General features: G+C 42.5%; 1 protein-coding gene across 2 annotated transcripts in view; it reads right to left on the bottom strand.

Annotated features, from left to right (window-relative positions):
• Nucleotides 1-21,615, bottom strand: part of ANTXR2 (ANTXR cell adhesion molecule 2) — a 176,099-nt gene that overhangs the window by 135,847 nt on the left and 18,637 nt on the right. The window lies entirely within an intron of this gene.

Here is a 21,615-nt window from a genome sequence, read left to right as displayed (position 1 = left end):
TTGGAATTTCTGTGTAGCTTCCTAAATTTATTTCCCATGGATCCTCATCCTAATGTACAATCCAAAAGTGCATGATCCAAACCCCAGTGAAGTCAATGGGAGTCTTTCAATGGGCTTTGGGGCAGTGTCAAAGCACATATACCAGGTTTTGGCATTAGTCCCCATGTAGAGCAGAACAGGAATGCCCAGAGCTCTCAAGTGTATTGGATTGTATGGGACATTTTGCAATTCAGCTAAACCAGGCAGCCTTTTCTGCTACACCAGCACATCAACCAATGCTCAGCCAGAGATGAGGGAGAGAATGATTCCCCTACAGAATGCTCTGAACCTAGGGGAAGGTGCACTCAGCTGGCAGCCAGAAGACCAAAGTTTCTGATCTCACCTCTACTGACTGCTGTTCATATTTCTGTGCATCTCAGAGTCCTTTTTATTAACTAATGCTTTGTGTGCGACTCGCTTCTAGGATAAGGATCATTCCCCATTTTACAAATAAGTTGACTGACCAGGCTAAACAAGATCATTAAAGCAGTGCAAGGACTAGAACCCAGGTCTCTACTATGGCAGGCCCCAGTCTTACCCAAGCGAGCCACATAACATATCTATAGCAAGTCTGGCTATCCTGTTACAAGGCTGTTTGCAACTACCATGTTAACCATTAAACCATACCCCCACTCCCAGAGTCAAGCTCAGAACCCAAGATTCCCAATCTCCAGCATTCCACTAACGTCTAGCAAATACTTGTGTAAGATGCTGTCAAAATGTTTGTAGCTGGTCCACAACTGGGTAATTGTTCTCCTTTAATTCAGGTGGTAGAGATCAGTGCTAGCGTGTGACGTATACAGGTTCAAACACTACTGATGACCCACGAACAGAGGTCCTTCTAGTTATACATGATGGAATCTGATTTTCCAGTCTTCTTTTTTTTAATGTTTATTTAATTCATACCATGAAAAAAGCATCCTTAAAACAGGTTTTATAAAAACCAGGATGTTCTGGCAATTCTGGCATGACATGCAAACAAAACACAGGTATTATGCATGCTGGTCATTGTTACACATTTTGATTGCTTTTGTCACAAACAGGCAGGCTTAAAGGTTGACAGATACGGAAACACAGGTTTTCCAACATGCCCTGAAAGGATGACAAAAAAAATCACCCAAGTGAGCATGTTCAAAGAGAACATTCATCCCTACAGGAGAAAAAGTTATCAGTGGATAACAGCCACATTGAGACAAATTTCAACATTTTTCCTCCTTATGTCTGCCTGAGCTCCAAATATCATCATTCAAAGGCTGTGTGTATCATGACAGATCAACAGTTCATTTTGCCTGTTTGTGAAAAGGACACACCTAACCCACCTTCCTGGCTATCTGTCACACACAGGGTTTTATCTCAGGAATGACAAACTATTTTCTCTCTCTCTTTTGGCAGCATCACAACCAACCATTCTTGACCACATGGCGAGGGCTTGAAAAGTTCACTTCCCAATGGTATCAACCACTGTGCTCCCGTGTCAAGGAGCATGAGACACTATTCCAGTATCTATCGCAGCCACAGATATTTCTTTTGCAGGAGATGGTCCTGGAAGTTCTTTACAGTCCAGCCATATAAACCCACTGTTGCCTAGTCTACGTCTATCTACACTTAAAATGCTACAGCAGTGTAGACACTTACTCTAACAACAGGAGGGGCTCTCTCTTTGCTGAAGGTAGTGCACCTCCCTGAGAGGTGAATTCTTCCATCTGCCTAGCGCTGTCTCTACAGGGGGCTAGGTCTCACACCCCAGAGAAAGGTATCTATGCCAATGTAACTTTTCAGTGTAGACCAGCCCCTAGTTCTTATTCCATGAGACAAAGCCCCAGCCAACTCATGAGCAGGCATCGTGCCCATCTATCCATAGGCAGCCAAAAGATCACAAAAGCATCTTAGGTATTGAGTCTTTGACCCTATGGTTAACAGAATCATAAATCTAGCTCTGACTTGGGTCCAGCTTTAAAGGGGAGGTTTTGTGACAGCATACAACAAGCCTGCCAAGTCACGTGGATTTGGTAATATCTTTTATTGGCCCACCTTCTGTTGGTGAGAGAGACGAGCTTATACAGAGCTCTTCTTGACCTGAACAAGAGCTCTATGTAAGCATGAAGGCTTGTCTCTCTCACCAACAGAAGTTGGGCCAATAAAAGACATTACCTCACCCACCTTGTCTCGCTAATATCCAACACAACTACATTACAGTGAGTCAGGTGGGCGTCATTCAGAGACAGTCTCCTCAAACACCCAATTTTTTTTTGACCACTCAATGGTAGATTAAGTGGAAACAGCAAGAGTAAGTCAGTCAGAAGTACAAGCTGGTTCCGCCAGGCTATGCAGGATTACAGTCATGGAAGGGGAGCGACATACTGAGCCCCCAACACGTTCATATGTTGCAAGGAATAAATCAATCTACACACTTGGCCCTCGTTACTCCAGTATCTAAGCACCTCACAACCAATAATCGATTTTATTATCCTCACCACAGCCCTGTGAGGTAGGGAGGTATCATCCCCAGGTACCAGAGAAGCAATGGAGGCACAAGGTAGATTAAATAACCTGCCCAAGTTCTGCCTGACTAGGAATTGAACCCAGCCTTTCTGAATCCCACTCTGGTGCCATCTTCACTCAGCCATACTATGTAGCAATTTTCTCAGTGTGTAGCCAGTTAATCTCATCCTCTTAAATCCAATATACATTTTAATTGGGTTTCACAGTTGTGTAGCAGTAAATTTGGCAAGGAAGACCTCCAGTTTTGTTCAATGATTAATATTCATTACAGCAGCCAAAAAACTGATCTAGCTTACGCCAGCTGCCAGGGGTCCTAAGAGACCTGTTACAACAGCCAAGGATTGTCAGAGCACACCAAAGCCCCAGCCACACCCACTAAACTGGCTGCAGCCAGGCAGAATGACGCAGGAACTGCAACACTGGCTCTACACCATCAGAAGAGTCTCACCACCAGTGATCGTTCTATGCTGGCTTTCAGGCTTTGCAATGGTGATGCAGTGTCAAGTGACTGTTGCGCAGGGAAGAATCTGGGTCTCTTTTTTTCTTGTTTCAATACAGAGCCATCAAATTAAAAACATATTTGGTCCCACAATAGCAGCAGCAAGCGTGTGAACACTTCCAACTCCATTCTGCCTCCTACTAACTCTGCTCGCCTCACCCAGGTGTGGGCGGAGACCATTTAAATGGGAATATTATTAAGTATGGGCATTTTCCCCTTTTTCTTTTAAAAAAATGTGAGGAAATTAAAAAGAGCATGGTATTCCTTCAGTTAAAAATTCACAATAAAAGCACTGTTTTTTCTAATAAGGAAACTTACTCTCATGAGTAGGCCAATTTAAGTTAATTGGACTATTCAGCCGCTTAAAGTTAAACACATGTGTAACTGTTTGCAGGATTGGGGCCTTGGCTACTAAAGGTGGGATCTTCGAAAGTGCTCAGTATTGGCCTACCTCTGCTCTCATAAGAGTCAATGGGATTGTTACCAGAAACTTCAGTGGGAGAAGAGTTAGGCCAACACATAAGAACAGTCCTACTGGGTCAGACCAAACGTCCATCAAGCCCAGTATCCTGTCTTCCGACAATGGCCAATGCCAAGTGCCTCAGAGGGAATGAACAGAACAGGTAAACACATTGCACTTTTGAAAATCCCAGCCTACAGCAATTTGTCAAGATTCTGTTTGTGTGTGTGGCATCTTTAAGGTAGAATAATTCCCTCTCTCACATCTCCTTTTCCTCCCTTTAGGTTTTGTTTTTATTACTCCACCCTGTTTGCTGGTGGTTTCTATTGCTGCATCTCCAGATCCAGTACTGAGCAGGAACAATTACAACATATTTGCATGTGCCAATTTCCCTTTTTTCTTAAAACCGAAAAGCACAAAAGCGGATATGGATAAGATACGGCTTAGAGAGATTTATCAGCTCTGAGGCACAAAAAATGAGTATAAATAAGGAGTTCAGGCTTTATTCATCCCCTTGGCACCAGTTATTTCACAATTCCAACAGTAGATGTCCTGCTGGGACAATCTGATTCCAAGTGTGAAAAGATTTTTTTTTTTTTAAATACGGTCATTAAAAATAAACAGTTGCCTTGACACAAAATTTCCATAACTTAAACTATTCTTTTCTTTCACTTGACTTGAGAAAGCCCCAATTCTTCCACAAGAGCTTCAAAAGTTCTTGGCAAAGACCAGGGTCTGAGTGTGCATGATTCCTCAACTGTATTTCTTAACTCTCAATATGAAGGCCAAGTGGTTTCCTAAAGGATAAAACCTGCATGGCTTGCTTTGACTTGCAATGTAAAGGTCCTTAACCTTGCTGTCTCTATGACATTCAAACTAGGCTGCTCCTAACCTTCAAAAATCTTCAGTCCCTAATGGCCTGTACTAAAAAAAGTAACAGCATTACAGAAATCTTATCATCCCTGAAATTCCTTCTGTGGAGCAACAATCACTTCACAGGAGCAAAATTTAAAAAAAAAAAAAAAAACCCATCCTGTAATCATCTGATATTAGAAACATATGGGACCTCACTGGAAACAGGTACATCACCCTATAGTCTTTCCTCAAAAATAAGTTTTCCCTTCCTGCTTCAATTCTCCCATTTGACCAGAAATCTGGACATTCCTTCACAGCAATACTTACACACAGGGCCAGATCTCCATCTTCCACAGAGTGGAAGTCAGAAGTATCATCCAGGTAATGGGGCAAATCCCATTAGTCATACCCATGAACATGAGCAGTGCCATTGACTTCATTGGGCTGCTCAACTAAGAATAAGGCAACTGGACCTAGCCATCATAATGGAAAAAAGAAAATGTCTTCAAAGATAGGCAAGCTACACTAATTCTGTCACACTCGGGGGAGAGATATTTTTGTACCTTAAAAGGATGTACGGGAATATCTTATCCTTTCTTTTCCCCCTTCTCTCTCTGGCCCCCACTCTTTTTTTCTGGTTAACTCTCTTCTTCTTCCTTCTGCAATGTTATTTCATAGAAGTCAACAAAGCGCACCTATATTTCACTAAAATGCTCATACCTTTCTTTTTAAAAAAAAAAAAATCTAAATACTGTCAAGCTCTTTGATCCAAACTATGGGTACATCTACACTACCCGCTGGATCGGCGGGTAGTGATCAATCTATCGGGGATCGGTTTTATCGCATCTAGTGTAGACACAATAAATCGATCCCGATTGCTCTGCCGTCGACTCCTGTACTCCACCGTGGCAAGAGGCGGAAGCAGAGTCGATGGGGAGGGGGGCGGCCATCGACCCTGCGCCGTGAGGACGCAAGGTAAGTTGACCTAAGATACGTCTACTTCAGCTATGCTATTCTCGTAGCTGAAGTTGCATATCTTCAGTCGATCCCACTCCCTCCCCTTCAGTGTAGACCAGGCCTAAGTTTGATCATTTGTCTCCTTGGTGCCCCATCCATTGTTAGGTATGCACTGGGGATCTGAGCCAAATCCCAATTACTCCCAATGATTTCAATGGGCTTTGCCTCAGCCCCTTGAGAAATACATCCTCCCACACACGCCAGGCTGCAGAGCTCCCTGCAGGGCACTCACTGAAGGCCAGAGCCTGTAGTAGCCCCCAGCTATATGGAATATCAATGGACAGAGGATCTGCTAGCAGTAGACCCACTGACAGAGCTCCCACACCTTTACTGGCCCTCTCTTCTCCCACAACTAAACACTCCTGCACCTCCCCACACAGGGAACCCCAAGACAGTCCTTGAGCAGTCCACCCAAATCTTCCTCACACCTTCCATAGGGTAGGATTTTCCAAAGCACTCAGCATTGGCCTACTTTACTCCTATTCAAGTCAATGGGAGTTTTACCATAGACTTCACAGGGAGCGGAGTTTGGCCAACACAGAGTGCTTATTGAAAATTCCTCCCACAGCTGAACCACAATGGTTTTGCTCCATCTGGGATTCTCTCGGACCAACGAGGATGGACAGGATTTGCCCCATAGCAAATTACTTGAACTGTGTTTTTGCATTTTTGCCCACTGCTCCAATTTACCTGAAAAAGTGTAACGTGCAAATGAACCGATCAATAGTTTCATTCCCCTTTTTGAAAAATCTATTCTTAAACAGACTTGTTGTGGAAAACTCAGGCACAATATAAAGTGCAATAGGTCAGCAACACTGCGATGCTACTGTCAAAAGACGATCTGTAACTTTGAATTCCATTCTTTCCTGGCTCCGGACGATGAAGCCGAATGATTTTGTGCTGCAAATTCATTATTTACAAACTCAGTGCACACAAGTAAAGCTGAAATAATTACTATATAAAGGCCATCCTTGAATAGGACTGTGTTTGAATAAGTACTCTGCTGACATACAAGTATTTCAAACAACTGTAAACTTCCTTGATATAGTTGCATGCAGGAGAGAGATTCAAGGAGCTGATGTCATCTTTTCTATTTCCAGAGTTTCATGCCAAATACAGAGCCCTATTTTCCCCAGAACATAAAGGCCTTGCTTCCAGGGAATTCCCTGATTACCAGCTGCCCCACAAACATATATTTTCCCATAGCCCAGAGTGTAGAATCAAGTAGAGACTGACTATTCCCTTTAGCCTCATTCCCTCCAGCCCTGTCCCCACTCATGGAAATCTTCTAGGATCTAGAGGAGCACCTCCAGGGTACTCCATAGACATACACGCAGCTCATGTACCCCAGCCTGAATACAGGGCCACAGGCTCTCATTGAAGTGGAGAGGATGGTAGGGGCTATAAATATCAGACCTGGGAGCTTATGCCACAAACTTTATACATAAGATAAAATTTCAGAAAATTAGGGAATTTCCATGCCTCAGCAAACTAACTTCTTCATTTTTCCTGCACATAACGGAAAAGAAAATGTTGCATTATGTACAATTTTAAGAAAATAAAAAGAAATGGAGCTAACAAGACCTGTGCCCATCACCATTCTGGCCCCCATCTCTTTTTAAACGGTAAGTTCTTGAGTGCAGAGATCATGTCACCCGTATATTATTATGTATCTCATAGAACTGGAAGGGATCTTGAAAGGTCATTGAGTCCAGTCCCCTGCCTTCACTAGCAGCACCAAGTATTGTCCCTGACTGTTGTTGTTGCCCCAGATCCCTAAATGGCCCCCTCAAGAATTGAACTCACAACCCTGGGAATTAACAGGCCAATGCTCAAACCACTGAGCTATACCTCCCCCCACCCTATGCATGTCCATACAGATTATCGCACACTAGGGCCTTGATACTGACTGGAGTCTTTGGATGCTGCCTCAATATAAACACCACCACTCGTGGTGACATCACATGCATTCACTAGTTGAGGACAGGAAATACATCGCCAGGTCTGATCAGCTATCTGATTGTGCAGGGCAACAAAACAATTGTACTTAAAGGGCCTGATCCTCATTTAGACGAGTTGCACCATTCTTTAAATGTGAAGGGGTTTTAAACTGAGGGTAAATGTAGTTTACACCCACTTTAAGCGGCCTTGGGCATTATCTACAAGCTGGGGGGGGTGATATGCTCTAAAAGGGTGTGATTTCGAAAGCACACTAACATATTGTGCATTAACTGGTCTGTGTAGACCCTGCTGGTGTGCTTTAACATAGTGCTGTTTGCAACAGCAGTAAGGAACCTTTAGTGCACACCAGCAGGGTCTGCATGGCCCAATTAACATGCAACATGTTAGTGCACTTTAGAAATCATGCCCTTAGTTATAATGAGAATTGGGTCCTCCATGAAAATTATCAGGGCTTTAAAAATTCACTCGCCAATGCTCTAGCAGCGAGTAATAAATGTGCCATGACAAGTGGGCAGCCTACACCATCTACTTCTGCAGAATTGTATCTTCATTGTTGAAAACAATTCCTTTTCTAACCTCGATGGCTGGAAGATAACCTTCCAATGTCAGCCAATGCAGAGACGTCTTCCTGAATCTGCAAACTATAACAGTGCTCCGACCTCGCAAAAAGAGAAGCAGAGTGAGATTAACAGAATGTGGTCAGTTTCACACTGCTATTCAGAGTTGTAAGTCAGAACAAAGACTCACATCAGTGTCCCTCTGCTGCTGAATGAGCCTCAGCACAATCAGCAACAGGAACTATTCATGGGAGAAAAGGACCCAAAACATGGAAGAGAGGTTGTGTATCAAAGAACCCTGCCCAGAAACACATCTGGCAGAAGCCAGGAAGCTGGAGTAGTAAGAACATTCTCTGCCCTTCTCCCAAACACACACACAATTTAGTAGTCTCAGCAGGTGAACAGCAAATTCCTTGTCCTTTCCAGCAGCCAGAGGATGCATTTTAAAGAATAGCGTGTTATAACTGCTATCTTAAAAGCAAACAGAATCAACACATCACATGTTCAGTGTCAAGAGAGACATGCCGCAGAGATCTCAAGAGACAGTTCAAGGCAACAAAACTGGAACTTCCATGAGTCACATATGGCCATTAAGTGAATGGATAATCTACAAATAGTTTTCACAGTCAGAAGTGTTTATTGGTAATAAGGGGCTAAGCACTTCTTAGTCCATACAGTTTATCAGAGTAAAGATATGCAAGATAATGGGCACATGAGCACATATTCATCTTTGCTGTAACTCCACTGACTTAATAACATTACATCAGGACTGAATGATGGGAATTCTCCCATCGGCCTTGTGCTGTCTGCACCATGGGTTAGGTTGGTTTAGCTGCGTCATTCAGGGATGTGGATTGTAGACCAGGCCTCAGTTGTGCTATTATGGTTCAGTCCAATTTTGCCTCTCAGCCAGGAGGTTGGGAGTTTAGGCCCTGATCTAATAAAACACTTAACCACATACTTAAGAGTGTAAACAATTCCACTTTAAACACTGGTTTAAAGTCAAGCACATGCTCGGGTGCCTTGCTGGATCAGGGTTTTAAAGTCATATGCCAAGACTAAGGTGCACACCCAATTCTGTCATAGAAGTGCAGGACTTGGGATGTGCTCACTGTGACAGACCCAGACCAGTGGGGGTACAGGAGTCTGGTAGAGGGCAAATATACTGGTCACTGGATGAGTAGTTTTCTGTTCCCTGAGTGACCAGAGCAGGGGCTGCACTAGAGTAATCAGGAACCTGCTAGAACCAGTTAAGGCAGGCAGGCTAATTAGGACACCTGGAGCCAATTAAGAAGCTGCTAGAATCAATTAAGGCAGGCTAATCAGGGCACCTGGGTTTTAAAAAGGCGCTCACTTCACTTTGTGGTGTGAGTGTGAGGAGCTGGGAGCAAGAGGCGCAAGGAGCTGAGAGGGTGTGCTGCTGGAGGACTGAGGAGCACAAGCATTATCAGACACCAGGAGGAAGGTCCTGTGGTGAAAATAAGGAAAGTGCTTGGAGGAGGCCCTGGGGAAGTAGCCCAGGGAGTTGTAGCTGTCATGCAGCTGTTATAGGAGGCACTATAGACAGCTGCAGGCCACAGGGCCCTGGGCTGGAACCCAGGAATAGAGGGCGGGCCTGGGTTCCCTCCAAACCTCCCAATTGACCTGGACTGTGGGTTCTTCCAGAGGGGAAGGTCTCTGGGCTGTTCCCCAACACATGGTGAATCTCTGAGGCAAGAAAATCCGCCAATAAGCGCAGGACCCACCAAGATAGAGGAGGAACTTTGTCACATCACTTTTAAGAAACACTGTCCTTTGTATGGCCACTACCTAATCCATCTAATATTATTACAAGCTTGTCTGTTCTGGGTTTACTAACTCGTTAATACATAGGCTTTTGGTAATCAGGCTCTTTTGGACTGTGACCAACTGCTTAGTTTTTTCGCTCTCTTTTTAAACAACTCTTTCTGTTCTGGAAAGTTGATAAGTTGAAAGTTCCACAGTCTGTAGTTTAGCACATCTTGTTCTCAAGTAATTTCAGCTGCAGCCAAGACATAGGAGGGTGGATGTGCAGGAGTGGTTCAGCTCCTTCAGGGATATCTGAAGCTCAGTGCAAGTTCACAACTAAACATTACTTAAAGCCTCTGGGGAAAAAAAGCCCAACGGCTATGTCAGCCCTTGAATTTGGGGGCAATTCCTTTCTATTAAACTAGTTTCTGAATAAGCTGTTTATAAGTACACTAGTTAGACTGGATGTTTGCAGTGTATAGCTCTAGACAATTTCTGCTCTAACGCTTCCTGTTCTGCAGCCTCGTGTTTATTTCACTGTACACGTTATAAAGCAGCATAGGGGTTAGCAATTCTACTTTATTCATATAGGATTTAATTCAATTAGAGGCATTTTACAGAAACAGGGTCAGTTCTTGACCCTGTACACTGAACCCATAGAAGCCTAAAGCTGAGTAAATTAAAAACAGTATCATGTTTGGTTAAAAATATTTCAGCTGGGGGGGAGGAAAAACACCTACGCCAATCATCACATTAGCAGTTGCATAAAAACAGAAGCTGAACTGACAAATTATGAAAAGGAAGCCCACGTCACAAAGTAAAATAGAGATCACCATTGCCTCTAGTCTTTAGGAACTCCCCTCCCAGCCACCTCTTTGTGCTACACTTGCCTCATTTCCGTCTTGTCACACACAGCCTTGACACTGCTTGTGCAAGCATCTTCTCCTCTGGATCCCCTGTTGTCTGCAACAAGCTGCTACTATCGCTTCTGCTCAGTCCAGTGTAAATCACAAATAATTGCACTGACATCAATGTATATTGGTGTAAGTGATATGAGAACTGAGGCTTCTCTCTTTTCAAATCCTAGCTAAACACACTATTTTCCCTTTTGCTAGTCCCTCTTCATGTTCTCTCCCTCTGCTGCTGTTGTACGTGTACCAGAGCAATTATATAGTTTGCAGTAAAATTGTGAAGTATTTCAGGTACAATTCTTATGAAAGGGGCTACATAATGTTATTGTACTGCATGGTATTACACAAACCCTGCTAAAAATATCTTTTCCTGTCACTGTCTCAACACATTTCATGTTCAGGGGCCCTTAAGAAAACAGTACACTAGCAACAACTTGTGATCAACATAACTGTACATTGACAATTAACAAAATATGTTAAGTGTCAATTCATTTCACGGCATCATTGGATTTTGCTTAGCCCCAGTCTGCAGTTCAAAAGTTTTGGCAGCAGCTAGCACCATAAATCATAACTCTCCTGGCATCTGTTCCTCCCATAAAACTACACACTGAGTTCAGGATTCTGGGCAGGTCATCAAGCACAGCTGGAGTCTTTTCAGAGCAACCATATCAATTTTCAAGTCTATTTAATGTTATGAAAACAATAAATGGGACGAGCATACAAGAGATGTGTTTCCCTAAATTAAGAGATTAGTATACCACAGATTATTGGAGGAAGAGCTCGGAGAGATTTTAGTCGCACTCAGCACATCAATATTTTGAACAATGCAAGCTTTTCAAGATTCCTGGTGAGTGGGTGTTATTCACTACAGATTTATTTCTAATATACACCTCCATTTGTTTCTATTATTGCTCATTGGAAAATGGAAGCAGTTCCCCAGGGAGACTGGCCATTACTGTTTTCACAGGAAGCCAACAACTTGATAGGCGAAACTGTGTGTACAACAACATAACTAATGCATCTTAAGTACAATTATATACCTGCTGTACATTCGCAATCAATTTTCGAAAGAAAAAAAAATGACCACTTGTTACAAATAACCTAAACATGTATGTGAAAGTTATGTTGACATTGCAGTACAACAACTTTCACTAAAGTCATGCCCAGCAATCTCTGTGCAAAAACATATTTACAGTACTATTAACTCCTGTTCACTGCACTTGCAGTTTTGGGAGCCTAGAGTGCTGCCCACCATGCCCTTGTGTACGTTCACTGCAAAACATACCCTGCACAATTCTGAGCCCAAACAAAAAAGCACAAGGAATACGGTAAATGCCAGTTTACCAATGTACACTATTCCCAAGAGTGACCAATATAAGAAAATTTCAACCCACTAAAGCAGAGTTTATGATGTTCTGTAGGAATGCTATGCACACAAACAGTGAGCAAAACACAGCTGAGTATTAGTGGGTCCATACTGAAAGAAGCACCATGAACCATGACAAAATACAAACCAAACTAAACTATGAGAAGTGCTTTGGTCATGTCCATAGCATGGCATTTGCACAAAAGCCAAGACATTTAGAATTTAAACTGGACCCCTCTTCCTAGCTTCCCGTCCTGAGCCCACATTGTACAAAGCATTCATCCATACAATGATGTGTCTGTTGATTGACTCCATGATAACATGTTTCAGGGTACATCGCACATCCTTATTACAGAGAAAATATCTATAAAGGAGAGAATAAAACATAGGCGGGGAAGGGGCCCGGATCCATGGCTACAACCAAGCTGCCAACAGCACAAGGCAAAGGTGGCACAAAAGTGAACCTTGGCATTCCGCTGCAAGTACTGGGTACGGGGCACGAGTCAAAGCAGCCTGAAGGCTGCTTTAAGCACATCAGCTCCCAACAGAGTGAAATGACAGTCAGAGCAGCCTTAGCGCACCTCCTTCCCTCCAACCATGCCCCCTACACTGGCAGCCTAGAGGAGGTTGGCCTAGGAGGCATTGTGTAGATTCTAGAAGAGTGGAGCATCCCTGCTACTTGAGGGTGACCCTCCTATGGCAGGTTACATTGATTCAATGACCTGCCTGATTTTTCCAGCAGTGCAGCACAAAGCCGCCACGGTGTTGCAAGAACCTGCCCCGCAATCCAAAAATGTAATGTTTAACGGCTGCAAGTCTCTCTCAGCATCTCGTCCCACGCTGAAACATCAGGCAATAGTAAGGTTGTTAAATTCAAATCCTCTGAGCTTCATCCCAACTATACAAAATTAGTGTGGGTGAAATTCATTTCCAGCTACACTGTTTTCCCTCGCCGCGTCTGACAAGCCAGACTGGGTTGAGCCAAACCATGTTCGAACCAAGTTTACAAATGTGCTTAATCCAGGTTCTAAAATGGTTCAGCCTCATTCTCACTGACTGGTTGAACTGGGACTATGTCTAACCCAGGTCTCCACGTGGCTTTCACGTGAGTCACAGAATGTCTCACTGGCAGACTTTTTTCAGCTTAGTTGAAATAATATTTTCACCATTGTAAGGTGGTGAAAAGAACAGAGAATTAAATATAAGGGGGAAGAGGTGCAACATACAGCAATGGGTTAATATACTAGCCTTTCACCTCTGGAGACTTTGGCCCTGAATCCACAGAGACTTATGGGTTTTTACATATTGACCTTGGTGGGATTACTCACGATGTGTAAAGTTAACCAAGAGCATACATCTTCACAGGATCAGGGCCCTAGTGCTGAATTCAGCCCTGGTATAAGCAGGTGCACCTCTAAATTTATCCCTAGAGCTCCAAAGGGAAGATAAACATTTAATTCTAAATTTCTTTGCTTTCTCAACTTTAACGGGAGTTATACCCTCTCTTGCCATGGCCAAATTTGGCTTCAAAGATAAAAATTCATTGCAGATCATAAAAGTAAATGAGTACAGTGGATTACGTGACCTAATTTACCATGGTCCACCGTACACATTCACACTTAGAACCTGTAAGTGTATGTACGTGCATTAAGTTTTACAGCAGATCTTGTTTCTGGCCAGGCAGGGCTCTTCCCCACTCCAAATAATTGTTAATCACTTGAAAACAAAAGATCTGACTCCAAAGATCTGACTTGGTTCTTCAGTATAGCATTTTGCAAAGCCAAGAGCCTAGCACTCTGAATTTAGCTCTAGTAAAAAATCGTTTTTAAAAATGCATGAGCCAGACAAGCACTGCAGCCCGTGCAAGATGAAATTCTGTATAACTTCTGTGGGCTAGTCAATGCTCAGATGTCAGCATAGTGCTAAAACAAGCCCCAGCATCTCCCATTTCTGCCCAGGGATGTGTCTTTGCCACTTATTACCTACTGTGCAAATATGGTGTGGAAAGCAATCAGGCAACATGGCCACGCTACACTAAATGTTAGACACTCAATCCAAATTAATTTGAAACTTATCAAGTGTATTCATGGTGAAACACCATTTTGACATTGCACTCAAGTGAATCTGTAGAAAAGCAACAGCAGAAGTCACAATCATTGTGGGACCTACTTTTTATTCTTCTGCCAAACATTTGCACTCTCAAAGGGCACCAAATACTCAATACCATTACAGCTATTTCCTGAGGTTACATGAGTGTAGCGTGTAAACCAAGAGGAAGTTTAAAAAGGTGGGGGAGGGAAGAGCTACCATCCCCTCCCCCACCTAAATGAAAAAAATGAAAATGCATGGGACATATGGACTGCATAAAACAATCAGTGATGTAATATCATAATATTAGTGAGGTTATTCTAATTATACATTGTCTAAGCAATGCCTCATTTTGCAATTACTTAGTAGAGTAGATACAGATTACAAAACAGCAGGTCATAAGGGATACATATTTTAACAGAATCAGTCTTTTCCCCCAAATTAAAACAACAACCTTGCTTCTGAAACATTACTTATTACAAAGGCCATGACAAATTGTTAGCTTCAATAGCAGAAGGGAACTTAAAACACATTGTTAAGGAAAGTCTAACCTTAAAAAACAACTCGTCACTAAGGAAACGCTAACTATACGTCAGCTGGACTTCTGAATGCTTCATTTTGTTAAAACAGTTTACGGTATCCGTTATGTAATGTAACTGAGAACAGTTTAGGGATATCTGACAAGTCAAATCCAAATCATAAGGCACACAACGAGCATACACCAAAAAAAAAAAAAAAAAAACTGGAACCTTGTCAGTTATGTTGCTGGCTTATCAAGCTCAGTGTTCTACAGGAGAACATTATATGATTTGTAATATGTCACAGAATGTCAAATTAAGGGCTGTACAATCCTGAAGGGTAGAGCAGAAAGCATTCTATTCCAGCCCATTGAGTCTCTCTAACAACTACATGCAATAATTCCCAAAACTATCTACTCGTCGTCTCAATCACATGGAAAAACATAGCACAATGTTAGTTCTAAAGCTTGCACCAAGTGCAGCTAGAGTATTAGACCATCCATGTGGATTAAGGAAGAGACTGATCTAATCGGAATAATTTTTTTAATGACAACTTGTTGCTTTTCTTTCTTCACCCTCCCCCTTAAAGTTTAAACATTTAATTGCTCGCTTCCTGGCTTCCCAGTACAGAAACCAAGCATATTTTCCTCCTACAGGAAATGTTCCAATTAGGAAGATTTGTAATTGGTAATCAGCTGTTTCTTTAAGTTGATTTTGCTCTTGAAAAATGTTTCAGGGCTATGAAATGTCAAGGGTATCCTTAGTGGCATGCACTTCACTGACCTCTTTCAAAACTTGTGCTTTCTACTTTTCTGCAACTAAGGCAGGTAGGAAAAACAAAGCAATTATTTAAATAAATGCTGGAGTCAGGAGCTAGGTGGACAGGTTAGTAAGGGCACTGGCTTTTCACCTGTATTGGGGTGAGATGGCTTTGGTCTCAAGTGACAACTACCTTGAAACAACCTTGTCTCTAATCACTGTGGCTGTACTACAGAACTGAACTGCATATAACCAAACCAGTTGGCTTAGAAACCATTTATCTACAAATGGTTCAATGCATTCACACTAGCCATACGGATTCAGTTTAACACTACTTGTGTTTCCACCAAGGCTATGCTAAACCACTCATTTTCAGCTGAAATGTTCACAGGCTACCCATCCTATAGATCAGTGTTCCCCAAATTTGGGACGCTGCTTGTGTAGGGAAAGCCCGTCGGGCCGCAGGTTCGGCCGATCGCGGCTCCCACTGGCCGCGGTTCGCTGCTCCAGGCCAATGGGAGCTGCTGGAAGCGGCCCGGGCTGAGGGATTTACTGGTCGCCGCTTCCAGCAGCTCCCATTGGCCTGGAGCGGCGAACTGCGGCCACTGGGAGCCGCGATCGGCCAGACCTGCAGACACGGCAGGTACACAAACCGGCCCGGCCCGCCAGGGGCTTTCCCTGCACAAGCGGCATCCCAAGTTTGGGAAACACTGCTATTGATCATAGCACTCCCCCCCCCCCCCCCCCCACATCAGCAGATTCTGAGCAGATCTGGCAACGTGATTGTGGGACAACAGTGGAAATTCACTAATCTACAATTACGTTGGCACCAAAACAATTCAGATTGAAATGGTTTAGATAGAAACAGTTCTTAGTAAGGCTGAAAGCAAGTCTGGTCAAAATGGTCCTTGGAACTTGTGGGAACACTTTTGTACACAAACATGAGGTATTTCACAAGTGCTCTGGGGAGAGTTGTTCTTGGAATGGCAAATGTCTCCATGGTACACAAGCCTTAAGAACTGGGAGTCAGGATACCTGAGTTCTATTTCCATCTCTGCCACTGACGATATCTATCTTTGAGCACTAACCATACCTCTCTGTGCCTCTGTTTCTCCTCCCATCCTTTGTCTATCTAGACTGTAAGCTCTTTGGGACAGGAACTCTCACAGTGAGTTCAATACCATGCCAATGGGGGCCCCGATCTTGACTGGCACTTCTATGTTCTACTGTAATAATAAAAACAACAACTGTGGTTATGTGTAAGGAAAGAAGTGTTCAAGGCACATATTTAGAGGCGTTATATAATTTGGCTGCTCAAACAGTATTTTACACAGCTGTTTTCTTTCTCTCACTAATCTATCTTATACCTTAATGGTAAAAATGTGTTGTTACACAATCATGTATTGATATAAGATGAGGAAGAGCTGGACTGAAAGAAAAAGCCTTAATTAGATATCCTTTTCTGCTATTCAAGTGAATGTGAATTATAAAGGGGGGTTTTATTGACTGATCGTTGCTGTCAGATCAGGCTTTATTCCCATAATAAATGAGAGTTTTACCGGAAAGAGCTTCTACAATTAAGCCATAAGCTTTTATAGCAGTGCCGGCTAACACCACTTTAGCTAAGGGCTGTCAGCATGTCCATTATGAACCCGGTTTTTCAAAGGATTATAACTTGCCTATAAAATTTTGCTCCAACAAGAAAGTTGGCAAACAAGATCTCTGCCTCAGGGAGCATTCGTACGTTTGAAATCATAATAAAGATGCTTTAAATACAGTATTGTGTGTATCTGTATATATGAGCCTTGAAAATTGCAAGGAAATTTTACCAGTCCAGGCAGAAGATCTATTCTTAAGCCTTTTTCCATTGTTACTGATTCAAAAACAAAAACCCAACACTAAAGGTATTTTTTTTTTTTGATGGATGAATAAAACTACTCCACCTGGGTCCCTTAATTTAGTTCTAGGACTCCTTGTTATGCTCCTTTTATCACCCTAAATAATTCCTCTCCAACTTTTGTCTTAAACTTATCATGCCCCATCTTCCCCAAGTCACCACTTAGTCAAGAAGTGCTTACAGGACCAGATGCTGATAGTGTGGCACATATAGAGTTACCTACTACCCAACAAACAGCCCCACTAATTTCAAAGGGACCACTGGCAGAGTAAAATACCACCCAATGAGAATCTGGGAATATGGCCCACATTAGTTCATTCTATTAGTAACACCGCAATAAATCAATCCCGCCAGGCCCTCCCATTCCCAAGGTTGTTGCTCTTTGCTGAACTTCTTCCAATTTGTCAATATCATTTCAGTAGTGAGGTGTGCAGAACCGACGGCAAGACTCAAGGCACAGCTCCACTGGAGCAGTATATAGACAGACTATTACCATTCTGCCCCATGGCATGATGCCTCTCCATGCTAGATGATGAACTTTGGATTTCATATGTATCTTGTAATCTTAATTTTGAATGTTCAGCCTAATTTTTATGTTTTCTGAGAAAGCTACAATTTTCTCTTAATGGGAGTGGGTTTCATCCCATGCTAAATGGACCCAGTCCATTTGGAATCTATTCAGTTTTAAAAGATTCAGTTAAAAGTTGTTTATATTTATAACTACATCTCTACCCCTATATAACGCGACCCGATATAACACGAATTCGGCTATAACGTGGTAAAGCAGTGCTACGGGGGGGGGAGAAGGGGGCTGCGCACTCGTGGATCAAAGCAAGTTCGATATAACGCGGTTTCACCTATAACACGGTAAGATTTTTTGGCTCCCAAGGACAGCGTTATATCGAGGTAGAGATGTAATGTATATGGTTTGACAATCATGTTGGACTGTTTTTAAAATGGTGTTTTTCTCTCCCTTCTTCCTCTATGAAAGCCCTGAACTTACTCTACAAGGGAAACAGTAAAATTGACTATACACAAAATAATCAATTAAAACAACAGAGACAAATATTTCTCTCTCTAATCTCATATTATAATTATAATGAGTTATAATAATCTTAGGTACAACCTGTTACAGCAGAAAAATGTTCAGAGGGAGGGTTGTTTTTTTTAAGCTGTTTCCCTTTTAGTGTCTGTTAAGCATCAAGTTCCTGCAGCCTTATCTGATAAGTGTTTGGGGTTGTTTTAAATATGAGAGAATATTTTACTTCCCACATTATGCACTGTCAACTCGTAATATGAAAGCGAAGTGATGTCTAATTATAGCCGGTCACATACTTTAATGAAGTTACTAAAGAGAAATCCATATTTTAAAACGAATGTTACTTTTAAAGGTGTACTCTGTTCCAGTTCTGCTCTCAGAAACAGCCATGCAACTTCCACTCACTGCACCCAAATCCGTGGGAATTCTGCATGCACATGTGAAGATAGAATCAGGATCCTTTCGTTTATTTTGTTTTTCAGAACCAGGTTTATTCAAGCAATTTAGATCTCAAGACCACATGTTCAACTGTACACAGTGTCCATAACTGAACATTCCACAAACGCAGGCGAAACTCAAAATGTGAACCTTTCTGCAAGCCGGAGAAAAGTCTAGATCAAGTCAGACTGATTTAAGATTTGGAATGCAGCCTCCCAATCATGTGGACCCTGAGGAACAAGCAGCAGGAAGAGACCCACTCCCATGCGGGCCAAGATGTCCAAGGACTGCTGCCTCCTTGCTGGCCCCCTTCCTTTGAGATCCCTGTCACCTATCCCCACTGGAAGAGCAGTACAGCAGTGGAATGGAGTTCCCAGTCAGTACAACAGCAGCAGGGAAGATGGTCCTAGCAAAGTGAATTGTTTTCAAATCGATTTGATTTACAACTGGATATCTACTGGAATAACAGAGGCTCAACCAGGAAGGACATCTCAGTGAGTGCCTGTTCGTTCCCCTGCTCACCCCATAAGCCTGCAGAACCCCAACCCTGTGGAGCTCCAGCATAAGAGCTTCGTTAGGAAAACTAGGATTTGGGGGGGAGGAGTGTGGGTGGAGGAAGGGAGGGAAAGAGATTAAAATGTAGGCCGCATCTGGCTCCCAGCTCTGTGTTTTAATCACTAGAGCCTGCTGCTTTTTCTCAGTAGAACGCTTCCACAACAATGTTCATTTCAGAATCAATTGAAACCATTAAGAAAATAGAGCTAAAGCGGTAAAATTTCCAGATGTGTATAAATAGGAATGTTTCCAATACAACTTTTTTTAGAACAAGCTTGATTCTTATGCGACTTCATGAAGAAGAACATTTCCACTTGTGGTTGAGATTTTTCAAAACTGCATCTAAGGGATTTGGATACTCAATTCCGATTCATATTAATGGAAACTGGGCGCCGGGATCTCCTAGGAAACTTTGAAAATCTCAGCTTGGGGTTATTTTTTTAAGGTCCTGGACTACTTCTCAAGCACATGCTGAAGTCCCATTGAAGTGTTCTAAGTTAGATACTTCCTGAATCAGGACATGGATCCTCCAATGTACTAGGCCATCTCCTCGAAACGTGCTCACCATCCTTTAACTCCCAACAAAGACCATAGGTGTTCAAGATGGTCAGCCGCTTACAACACTGGTCCCTAGAACACTGATGTGGTTATTACACTCCAAATAGCCATTCCTGAATGGTGCTTTAATAGAGAAGAAATATCTTAATTAAATCCCGTCCATATTAGAAAACATTTGAGCTCCTCATATGGTACCAAAATATCACACTGTGAAAGCAACGGTGCACTCCTAAGCTCTTAAATCTCACATTGCCACTGTATTTCTTCCGTTTGCTCATGAAGCCATACTTCCACATAATTATCAGCCAAACTAAATCAGTAAACCATTCCTGATAGGGTAACCAACTTGCCTTCAGCATTTTTCTTTTAAGCTACTAGACTTTCTGCGTAGATTTATTTACTCTGACAACTTTGTTCATTTGATACTTTGTAAAGCTGGATATTAACAATGCCAGAAAAGCTTACAGAACTTCATGTGAGTTATCACCGCACAGAAGTATGCATAAATAAAATAAATTGTTCAAATACAGTATATGGGGATATTATTCAAAAGAAATGTGGCACAATACGTAGATGGGTAAATCCTTGCTGACTTCATTGGGAATTGGAGCAAGTAAAAACTAAGAAAGAACTTCAGGATTTGGGCTAGAATTTTTCAAAGGTTATGTCTATGTTGCACTGCACACCACTGGTGGCAGCATGGGGGGTACATGTAGCTTCCCACCACAGTGAAAGGCAGGTGGTGTCCACACTGCAGTGGGTGGCTACATTCATCAGTGAAAGGCTCTGGCAGTGGGGAGGCGGCAGAGAAAGACCCTGGCAGCTGCCCCCAGCCTTTCCCTTCCCTATTGCCTCTCTCTGTCAGAGCCTTTCCCCACTACCGGAGTCTTTCCCTGTGGTGGAAAAAGTTAGCCAAAGACCCATTACTAATGTATGGATGTTTCAATCCCTGCCCTAGAAATGAGCAAATGATATTGACAGTGTCCCACTGTCCAGCTTCCACATGGATAACATTTTCCAGGGGGAAAATGGATGCCAATGGATTTTTCAGACTGCTTCTCAAAGCATTTAAATCCTTGAAGTTGGAGTCAAGGGCTGTAAAGCCAGAACTTTTCAGGACTTTAAGAACAAAAATTAAAAATCTAAACCACCAAATCAACAACCAGATAATTTTTTATTTATCCCAACAAACATAACCGAAATGAGCCCTTTCTTGTGTTTCCAGACAACCTGAATAGCTGCAACACACGCTTTTCTTGGAAATATACAAGCAATTAGCTAAGCCCTGAAACATTTGTTCAAACTGCTGTCTGTTAAATAAAAATCTACGCTATTCAAGCACTCAGTTACAGCTTATAAGGAATAGTCCATGCGTTTACGATCTAGACTAGATCTTCCTTAAAAAGCCAGTCATTCCCACACAGTATTTCTGGGATGAAGCACATCATATTTTAAGGATGGGATTTTCACAAGCACCAAAGGGAATTGAATTTCAACGGGAGTTTGGTGCTGAACTCTTTAAGAGCTTTTGAAATCCCACCCTGAAAAACTAAAGATTAAATTCACCCCAGTGTACATCAGTTTCTGCCAGGGCACAGGGCCCATGGTGGCTCATAGTTCTTGGGGTGAAATAATGCAGGTACGCAGACCCTCTTCTCAGCCATCTCTGCCAGGGGTCTGACAGACAACAAATGCAGCCTCAAAAATGGGTGTCACTGACCAGCTAAAGCGGGTGACCAAACCAGCTAGGGGATGCACTGACTCTACACATCCTAATTGTACCTTCCACAAGTTGGGCTCCTAAGGAAAGCCTATGAGAAACTATACT

Source organism: Malaclemys terrapin, chromosome 5, assembly GCF_027887155.1.
Source record: "Malaclemys terrapin pileata isolate rMalTer1 chromosome 5, rMalTer1.hap1, whole genome shotgun sequence".
Taxonomy (NCBI): domain Eukaryota; kingdom Metazoa; phylum Chordata; order Testudines; family Emydidae; genus Malaclemys; species Malaclemys terrapin.
Note: the sequence above shows the minus strand (reverse complement) of the source record. Positions and strands in the feature narration are given on the sequence as shown.